Source organism: Pteropus vampyrus, unplaced genomic scaffold (genome assembly GCF_000151845.1).
Source record: "Pteropus vampyrus isolate Shadow unplaced genomic scaffold, Pvam_2.0 Scaffold525, whole genome shotgun sequence".
Taxonomy (NCBI): Eukaryota; Metazoa; Chordata; class Mammalia; order Chiroptera; family Pteropodidae; genus Pteropus; species Pteropus vampyrus.
In genome coordinates, this window is record NW_011889306.1 from 62,692 (window position 1) to 71,680 (window position 8,989).

Here is an 8,989-nt window from a genome sequence, read left to right on the forward strand (position 1 = left end):
GTTAAAATGGCAAAACTTGTTATCGTGAATTTTATTAAAATGTATTTTTCCAACTATAGAAGTAAAATAAATAAAAGCATCACCTGAGGGGTGACTTGACAATTTCTGACCCTGGGGGTTGATTGCCGGGCTGTGAGGGGACCTGAGGGGCTGGTCTGCGCGGGGACACACGAGCCTGGCCAGCACGGCTGGGGGCAGACACCGCTTCAGGCGACGGGGAGCCAGGAAAGGCGCTGCAGCAGGACGGTGCGGGGTGCAGGGGCGAGGTTGGGTGGCACTGTGCGGAGGGAGATTCTAGAGCCATCTCGCCCCTACGGCTGAGGCACAGGGAGCCAGGCACGAGGGGTACAGGGCGCCCGCTCTCCAGAGAGGCGGCAGACAGAAGCTCGGGCTGTCAAGGCCATTTCCAGCCGAGCCAGCAGTTCCCGCTCAAAGGAAGGGGACCCCACACTCCGTCCAGCCTGGTGGGTTTTCCCAGACCCACCCTGGCCGGGGTTGGGGGCGGGGGCGGGGTGGCTGGTGACGGGCCCATCGGCAGACACAGAAAGCACAGCCTCTTCCACTGGAGACCGGCTGGCGTCTCTGGGGCCCGGCCGGGGACGGAATCCGAGCTTCGGAGCGACCCGCAGGCACAAAGGCACCTGTGCTGTGCCGGCCGAGCCCCGTTGCAGGTAATGAGAAATCCTCCCTGGGAACGGCAAGGCTCCGCTGCTGACCCTCCGGCCACAGATGCCCGCTTGTCGCTCACGGGGACAACCCCGGCGGGGAGGCGATCCCAAGCCCGGCCTCTCACGGCCACTTCCGCGGCCACCGAGGCCATCCCTGACCGGAGACACGGCAGCGGCGGTGGGAGGGTGGCCGGCGAGTGTCCCGCTCCGAGGCCCGGCCTTTGCCAGGTGACATCAAAAGCCGAGCTTCCCGCGGGGCCCTTCTCTGCTCTCCCGATGCTTTCAAAGGCTCGACGCCATCTGCGCCCAGGATAACAAAGAGACGGGAGCCCCACACCGCAGGGACAGGCCCCCTTCTTCCCTCCCAGGCTGCCCAGCCAGGTGGCACCTGGATTCCTGCAGAGGAGGGGGACAGGGCAGGGCACACGGGGCGCAGATGGGTTTTCTGTGAGGTCTTGGACCCTGTGGCCAGCAAAGCGAGTCCTCGGAAGAAGATTTTCAGAAGGTCGCTGTCTGTGCCCGTGGCGCGGGGGCCGGGCTCCCCGAGGGTCTCCGCCTCAAGGCCCTTCCCGGCACAGCAAGTCGTCAGAGACGCCACGCTTCACCTGCAGAGACCTTTCGCTTGCCATTTTCCCTCCACTGCACCCGCGTTTTGGGTAAGAACACCCCTGCAACGAGGTGAACCGGGACCTCCCCAAATTCACATGTTGGAGTCCCGAGCCCCAAGACCTCGGAATGGGACCTGATCTGGAGTCAGGGTCACTGCACATGCAATGAGGTCACACTGGAGTAGGGCAGCCCGTCCTTCAGGAAGACCGACGTCCTTACGAAAGTGGAACATCGGACGCAGACACGCACGGGGGGCGGCAATGCGACGACATAGGGGCAGGACATCGATAAGCCACGGGGAGGCCTGGGGCGGATCCTCCCTCACGGCTCTCGGGAGGCGCCGGTGCTGGCCACCCTGACCCTGGACTTCCGGCCTCTGGACCCAGGAGGCGACCCATTCCTGTCGGTTAAGTCCCTGGTGTGGCAGCCAGACCAGCAGCAGACGGTGACGGGAAACCCCTAGCCAGGAGCTAGGACCTACGAGGCTGACAGGGAAAGGGGCCTGAGGCGGGGCGAGGGGACGCGACAGAACGTGGCCTGAGCTGCCTCTGGAAGCTCCACCGAGAGGGTGACGTTGCCACAGAATCTCGAGTTTGCCCAGGGCGAGAGGAGGCAGCATTCCCGGCCCAGATGTCACCTGGGCCTACGCCCAGAGTCTTAACAGGGATTTCCTGTGTCCTTGTGGGCAGGGGCTGTGGACGTGGGCACAGGGGTCCCCGAGCGCCGAGGAGGCTGGGAAGCCCGGGCCAAGTGGAGTCACAGAACAGCAGGGCCCGGACACTGGGCCGGACCCAGGGTGACATCTGAGCAGAAGAGCCCAGGTAAGGTCTGTCTGTTTTAGGAAGCAGAGTCTGGTCGCTGAGACAAGGCTGGGCTGGGGGGAGCAGGAAATGGGCGGGACCCGCCCTTTACACCCAGCTTTGTGGGGGGATGTGGGGTGGAAGGAGGGGCCGCCCTGGTGACCGTATCCGGCAGGGATCATGAGATTTGGTGACTCACCGGATATGGGTCTGGAAGGAGTTCTGAGCACCTGAGCATCTCCCCGTCTCTCCAGGTGGGGAGATGGCGTGGGCGCCCCCGGGGCTGAGACAGGGAGAGGAGAAAGAGGTTCTCGAATTCTCTCATCCGTCTTGCGAGGTCGTCAAAACTGCCCCTGTTTAGAGGGGGAAGCTGGGCTCTGGCTCAGGTAACTCGTCAGAGGTCACAGGGTGGCCAGCGGATTGTCACAGCGCCTGGCCCGTCATCTGGGGAGCTGATCCAAACCCGTGCAAAGCGGCGCTGTGCTCCTAAGTCCAACTCAAAAAAAGGTAAAAATAAAAAAGGCTGATTCGAAGCATTCGCCGTTTCTTGGGGTGTAGATCCCAATTCCGGGCATCCAGCATGATGTCACTGGGAAGAACTGTGCAACAACTGATTGTTGTGAGCCAGGGCCACCGGCCTCGGCCACCACCGACTCAGACCCAGTCTGCCTGGGACTGAGACCCTCTCCGTCCACAGGGACAAACCGATCACCTCACAAAGAACCCAGTTCTTCATTCTCATCACCCCGAACTCTCACGGGTGGACAGGACCAGCCACAGCCTGGTACAGCCACTGGGCTACAACTAACAGCACAGGCGACTCATCGTCCCTCATCGTCCCTCGTCGTCCCCAAACCCCTGGCCCTGCCATCTCGGGATGCCCAGTCTAGTGACTTCTTCCGAAGCCACATTCAAGTGGCAAATGTCACGCAGAGGATCGTCTTGCCGAGGGCGCATGGGGACCCCCAGCGCTCTGCCGTGTGGTTCTCACGCTCACTTAGGCAGCACCCCCACGTCCGCGGGTGGGGTACTCGCTCACCCTCAGAACCTGGTGGACATTTCTTGTCACCGGTGGGAGTTCTGGAGTCACAGTCTGAAAACGAGAGTACTTTGCGCAGCATCTGTCGCCACTACGTCCCCTCGTTAATTTAAGACAATGGCAGCATTTTAGTACCAACCCTACGAAAGTCCACGCGAGTCACGTTTTCTCCTAAATCTTGTGGCTTGTAGATATTTTCCTTCTGATCTGGGGCTGACTGCTGCGGGGCAGACGAAAGTCCAGCTCAGAACCAGGAATTAGGGCGAGCGGGCCCCCGCTGACCGTGTGCCTCTGTGGGTGCAGAGGGGACAGGCTTTGGGGTGAAATGGGGCAATTCTGTGATAAACTCAGCTCCCGACGCGAGGGGGCAGCTGGCTGCTGCTATAGGAACTCTGAGAGCTTGGGCAGTGTCAGGTCCTCAGCCAGGGGGCGAAGGTGGTGACCCGGCACTGAAGGGCGTGAGCTAACTGGGGGGGTCCCCAATGTGGTGGGCAGGGAGAGCCAAGCATCTCCCAGCTGGGGAGACCTGGCCTTGGGACCCAGGTCCCCGGCAGGCACGGCAGCCACGGCCGCCCAGCGACTCCCTGAAGATCCACAGGACGCTGGCTTGGGCCGGACAGGGCTCTCCCATGCCACCAAGCTGGCGGGACGGAAACGTCACGTCCTCCTGAGGACGTGGCCCGGCCAGGCACTGCGCTGACAAGCTACCTCGGAGAAGCCGGAAGGCACGTCGTTCTGATTTTAAAGAAGGTCCCTGAGTCATAATCCCAGGGGCTCGTGACCCCGCCAGTGCACTGAGACTCTGGCCCCAGGGAAAGTCGAGACGGTCACACCAGGACCAGCGGCTGTCCCTCAGCCCGAGCCCCTCTCAGAGCTCTGCAGCCCACTGAGGCCCGGCGGGGGTCCCCCCCACGAGATGCCCCACGTGTCCCCTTCATCGCCTCCTCCTACGATAAAGCTGGGGCTCCGTGACTTAAAGCGAAAGGACATATATCCAAACCAGTTTCACCAGAGGCTAACGGATGTGACAAGAGTTACGTTCCCACAGCGTCTCATCACTGTGACAAAGTGACACCAAACGAAATGACGTTATTTGAAGATCTGCTATACAAGTGTCATTCAAAGTCCCCAGACCCCGGGCTATAAACGGGCCCAGAGCCGAACATGACCTTCGAACCAACTCATGTGCTTTACTTCCAAGTAGCATGGAAGTCAAATAATAAACTACGATTAATATATATTTTATATACAATATTATATATAAAGTAAATGGTTCGAAGCTTACCTAGAACACAGGTAAGTAGCTGGCAGTTTCATCTTCGAATAAAATGAGGTTAACGTTTTTGAATGAATCGAACGAAACGAATCCGCATCCGTGTTCAGATATACACGTTTCCAACCAGAAAACGCAGAGGGACCCCGGTGCCCCTGGCCCAGCCCCCTCGCTGCCTCGTGAAATCTAGAAAGAGCCGGTCTGCTCCTGAGCCGGCCACTTCCGTTTCTCATTCCTGCCCTTCGGTCCCCTGGGACGAATGTCTGTGAAAGCCATCTGTCTGGAACTTGCCTGTCCTCACCCCCTGAGTCATCGATAAATCTGTCTGCCTTTTTTTTTTTTCTCACTTTGTAATGACTCGAGTTTTGCAACAACGGAGTTGGGTTTGTGAAACCGCCATCCTCCTGGGATGATGCAACCGAGCTCCGGGAGACAGTCTTCCTGCGGTGCTACTCGAAGGTCAGTGAGCTGTTCGGGTTTGGTTTTAAAGAGCTTTACTGGAATTGCTAACAGGACAAAACGTCAACGCTGACCAAGTTAAATACCAAACGACTTACTGTAACATCAGAAGCAGCCAAACCCCGAAGTCCCTCAGCCCTAGACGTGGATAATGCAGTTCTGAAAATTATCTGATGATCCACGTACGTTGAAAAGGACTAGGCAGAAGATGCTCGCTGTGGTCTTCGAGCATCGAGACAACAGGACGCTCGAGATGGTCCACGAAAGGGAGCATTTCTGCTCTGACAACGTCGAAGGGTGAAGAAAGGCCGTTTTAAGGTGCAGGGGTGGGGGAGGGGTGGAGAACGGAGCGAGATAGATGCCGAATCGTGTGGACACGTTACATCACACTAAAACGCGTTCCAGAAACCCCATCGGGAGTTTGCCAGCGTGGGAACGGGGTGCCGCGGGCCTTTCCTCGTCTGCTTCTCGATGTACGTGCTTTTTTTGTTTGGCAATGAACTGTCACATCCAATGGAAGAAACAGACTTCATTTACGAATCCGAGCGCTTCCTTCACGGCCCGAACGCGATCCACTCGCACGTGCGTTTTTAGAAACAGTTCACGTCCAGCGTTGAGGGCATTTTGAGCATCGGAATGAGATTCTCCCCCTCAGTAATGTCACAGGAAGTAAGCGTTTGCCGAAAGAAAGACCCAATCTGAATTCGGAATGAATGGATTTGGAGGTGACTCCTGAGGTTCGGCCAGAAGCGTTTTGTTTTCTCCAATGGGGATGCGAGTGTGGAGCCTGACATCGGGGCATGAGGGGTGGCAGATGAGCAAGTGGAAAGGGAAGGTGGCAGCCGGTGGCATCACCCACCGGCTCCCGGTGACCGACGGCTGAACGGGGAGATGCTCGTTACGCATGCGTCAACCTACTTCCTTTAAGCAGGTCCCAGAGGTCGCCTCTTTGCGCTATTAAATGAGTCGATCAATCTCTTCTTCTGTTTTCCCGTTAGAAATCAGTCAGGCCTAACTAACCATCCTTACCATTTTAAAGGGAACATTGCTGGAAGCTTCTTTAAAGGACAAAATTTTGTTTTTGACGCTGGCACTTAAGAAACGAGACCCTCGTAACTGGAAGACAATTAACGGGAAATTAAATGCGTTAAAAATATCTGATGACCATAAGCCTTTCAGTGGTTTGGCTGCACTGATGACAAGCCAAGCCCCTAATCTGGTTGGCCCTATGGTTTCCAGTTGAAAATTTTTCTACCCATCCTCTCTTCCACACACACCTTTGCAAAAAAAAAAAAAAAGAAAAATAAACAAACAAAAAAAACCCCTGAGGCATAGCAAAACTAATCCGGGCAGCTTTTTCCTTCTGCTGAAAGTCATCCGTGAGTTGTCATAATTTGACCCATTGTACTGTAACATCTACACGTTCGCTGCGTTTATAACAAGTTAGACTAAGCAGATTTGGTGCGAGTGGCCTTTTCTCTTAAGTGGAACAGAAGGGGACATCCTTCGAGGGCTTGGAAGCGCAGGACAGCCCTGTGCAGCCACCGAGGCAGGCAGATCCCCCGCTGGGCCCTGTCGCTGGGGCACATAAGCGCCTTTGCAGCTGAGATTACAGCAATTCATACGCAGTGACGCAGCCTAATCCCCCAGGGTGGGAGGCAGCGCCAGTGCCCGAAGGCTGGGCTCCTGGTGACAAGACCGCACGGGGAGACCCTGGAAGTCTAGGGCCAGGCGGAGCCCCTTAGCCGCCGGCAAACTGCAGGGGCAGGCAGTCCCTCGGGCGTGTCACCTTCCTGGAGGACTGGCCTTAAAAGGCACGAGACCTGACATCAGGAGACACCTCTGAAAACCCACCGTCTTCCTTAACCACATGTGTCCTTAGGAGGCGGGGTGCGGGGACCTTGGCTTGCCGGCACAGACGTGTTATCCGTGGACACAGCGGTGAAGGGAAGTGGCTGCAGGGACACACGCACCTCCAGGGGACCCTTCGGGAGCACAGGACCGAGGCACGACATGCCTGTCGCTTAGCTCAGCCACACAGCCCGAGGAACGGTGTGCAGGAACGGAGCACAGCAAGCCTGCTAGGGGCGGGGGCGGGTGCGGGTCGTGTCCCCTGCATTGGTCGTCTGCGTGGCAGGGAGAGCGTTCGAGGCTCGAGGCTTCGTGCAGCAGGCTGTGGCCGGGGCCGGGGCAGGAAGGAGGCGCAGACAGACTTCCTGCGGCCAGCAAGACCCCGATGGGCCGGACTGTCCCTGATGACCAGGGAGAGGCCGGTGTCCGAGGGGCAGGGCCGCGTCTGTGTCCTGGACTCGGCGGGGCCCAGTGGCAGGCCCGCAGCGCCCAGCCTCCCTCTGCACTCAGCACTTGGTGACAGGAAGCCCACCTCTCACCACCAGCCCCTGACGACTTTGCAGCCAAGAAAGACTATCACGCGACCTATAGTTGTGTGAGCCGTGGCCCTGTCCCCAGATAAGACAGTCCTGGAATGCTATGGTCCCCGTGCACGCTGTCGTCCTGTGCTGGCCCCGAGTGACAGTGCTGGACGTGGCCCCGCCGCCCGCCCGCGGTGGGCACAGATCAGAGCCACGTCTGTCACCTGCGCCCACAATGCTCCGAAGCCCGCCCAGGCCCGCCCCGCCCTGCACGCTGTCACACTTCCGTCCCACAGCCAGAGGCTGGCACAGGCCCCGCGCCCCAGCCAGCACGGGGCTTCCTCTCATCTGCGTGTCTTTAGAAACGCGGGCCACGTTTGTCTACACACAGCTCGCAGCCGCGCCCGCAGGACCCGCAAGCCTCACCACGGGAGCCACGGGCTCGGGGGGTGGCGGGAAGGAGGAAGAAAGTTCCATCTCACGCCTTGTGCCTTGTGAGCCCCTTTCCGCCCCCCACCGTCCTCACGGATCATTCCTAAGTTTTAAATACTGTGAACGGAAGTTATCTGGTTTGTGGGGTTATAGACCATTCCAATTTCTTAACACTTTTCCGTATTTAAAATGAAGCAATACGTGCTTAGAAAAAGGACAAAGTGCCCTCGGAAACACAGAGATATGACTGGAGAGCATCCTGACTTTAAGGGGAAAAGCCATTACTTCCAGATGACGGGTGTGGGGGCCCGGGTCACAGCGCACGTGGCGGTGAGGGCTAGGGGACAGGCCGGGCAGAGGTCCTTCCATGGGGAGGAGCATGTGGGTGGACAGGGAGACCCGCCTTCGGGGAGAGGGGCGTCCACTGCTGGGGACAGGATCACACGACCACGGAATTCAGGCCTGGGACAGCGCCGGGGCGGGCGGGGGAGTGTCAGCGGCTCCTGGAGGGCCCCAGAGGCCGGGGCAGGACAGAGACTGATGTCCCCACACTGTCAGAGCCCAGTCTGGCTGCAGGAGGCTCCTGAGGTGGGGACCTCGACAGTCCCTCTCTGAGAGGAGGGCACTGGAGCTGCTGGCTTTGAGGGGTGCTTCAGGAGGGGGGCCCCGGCAGCTGGACCTGGGGTGGCCGGGAAGAGAGTGAAGCTGGGGGCCGGTGGGCAGAGGGCGCAGGCGTGGCACCACCGGGGTGACGGGTGACAGCGTTGCTGGAGGCTGAACCTCGATGGAGGGAGGGCGGCCCCTCCCTGAGCGTTGACGCTGACATCAGAGCGACAGCCTCGAGCGAACGTGGGGGAGGGAAGGAAATGGTGACGTCGGAGTGACACCGAGGAGCTGGGTGGACATTCAAGCTCGATACGGCCATCGCTCACCCTGTCCCAAACCCTTGCAGTTCGCTTTTATGACAGAATTTACGTGACTTTGTCACTGAGACGGACACTGTGCTCTTCCTCACGGAACGAGAACGCCCGTGCTTCCTCCCCAGGACAACTGAACGCCCCCGCGAAGCGAGCGGCAGTCAGGCTTTGAAGAATGGCGGTCCCTACGGTGAGCGTAATGTCATCACGTACCGGTCTCGACCGTCCGTCTCACGCGGTAAACACCAGTCCCGGGGGGTGCGATTCGCACCCACAAAGCTTGCTGCCCTGGTGTCAAAGACCTCAGGTTACACAGCGACTGCACACCATTTATCCTGCAGCTGGACCCCCCCTCAAACCTGGACAACGTCCGTGACACAGCATCACGTGGGCACTCGTTAAATGCAGAGTCTAACAGGC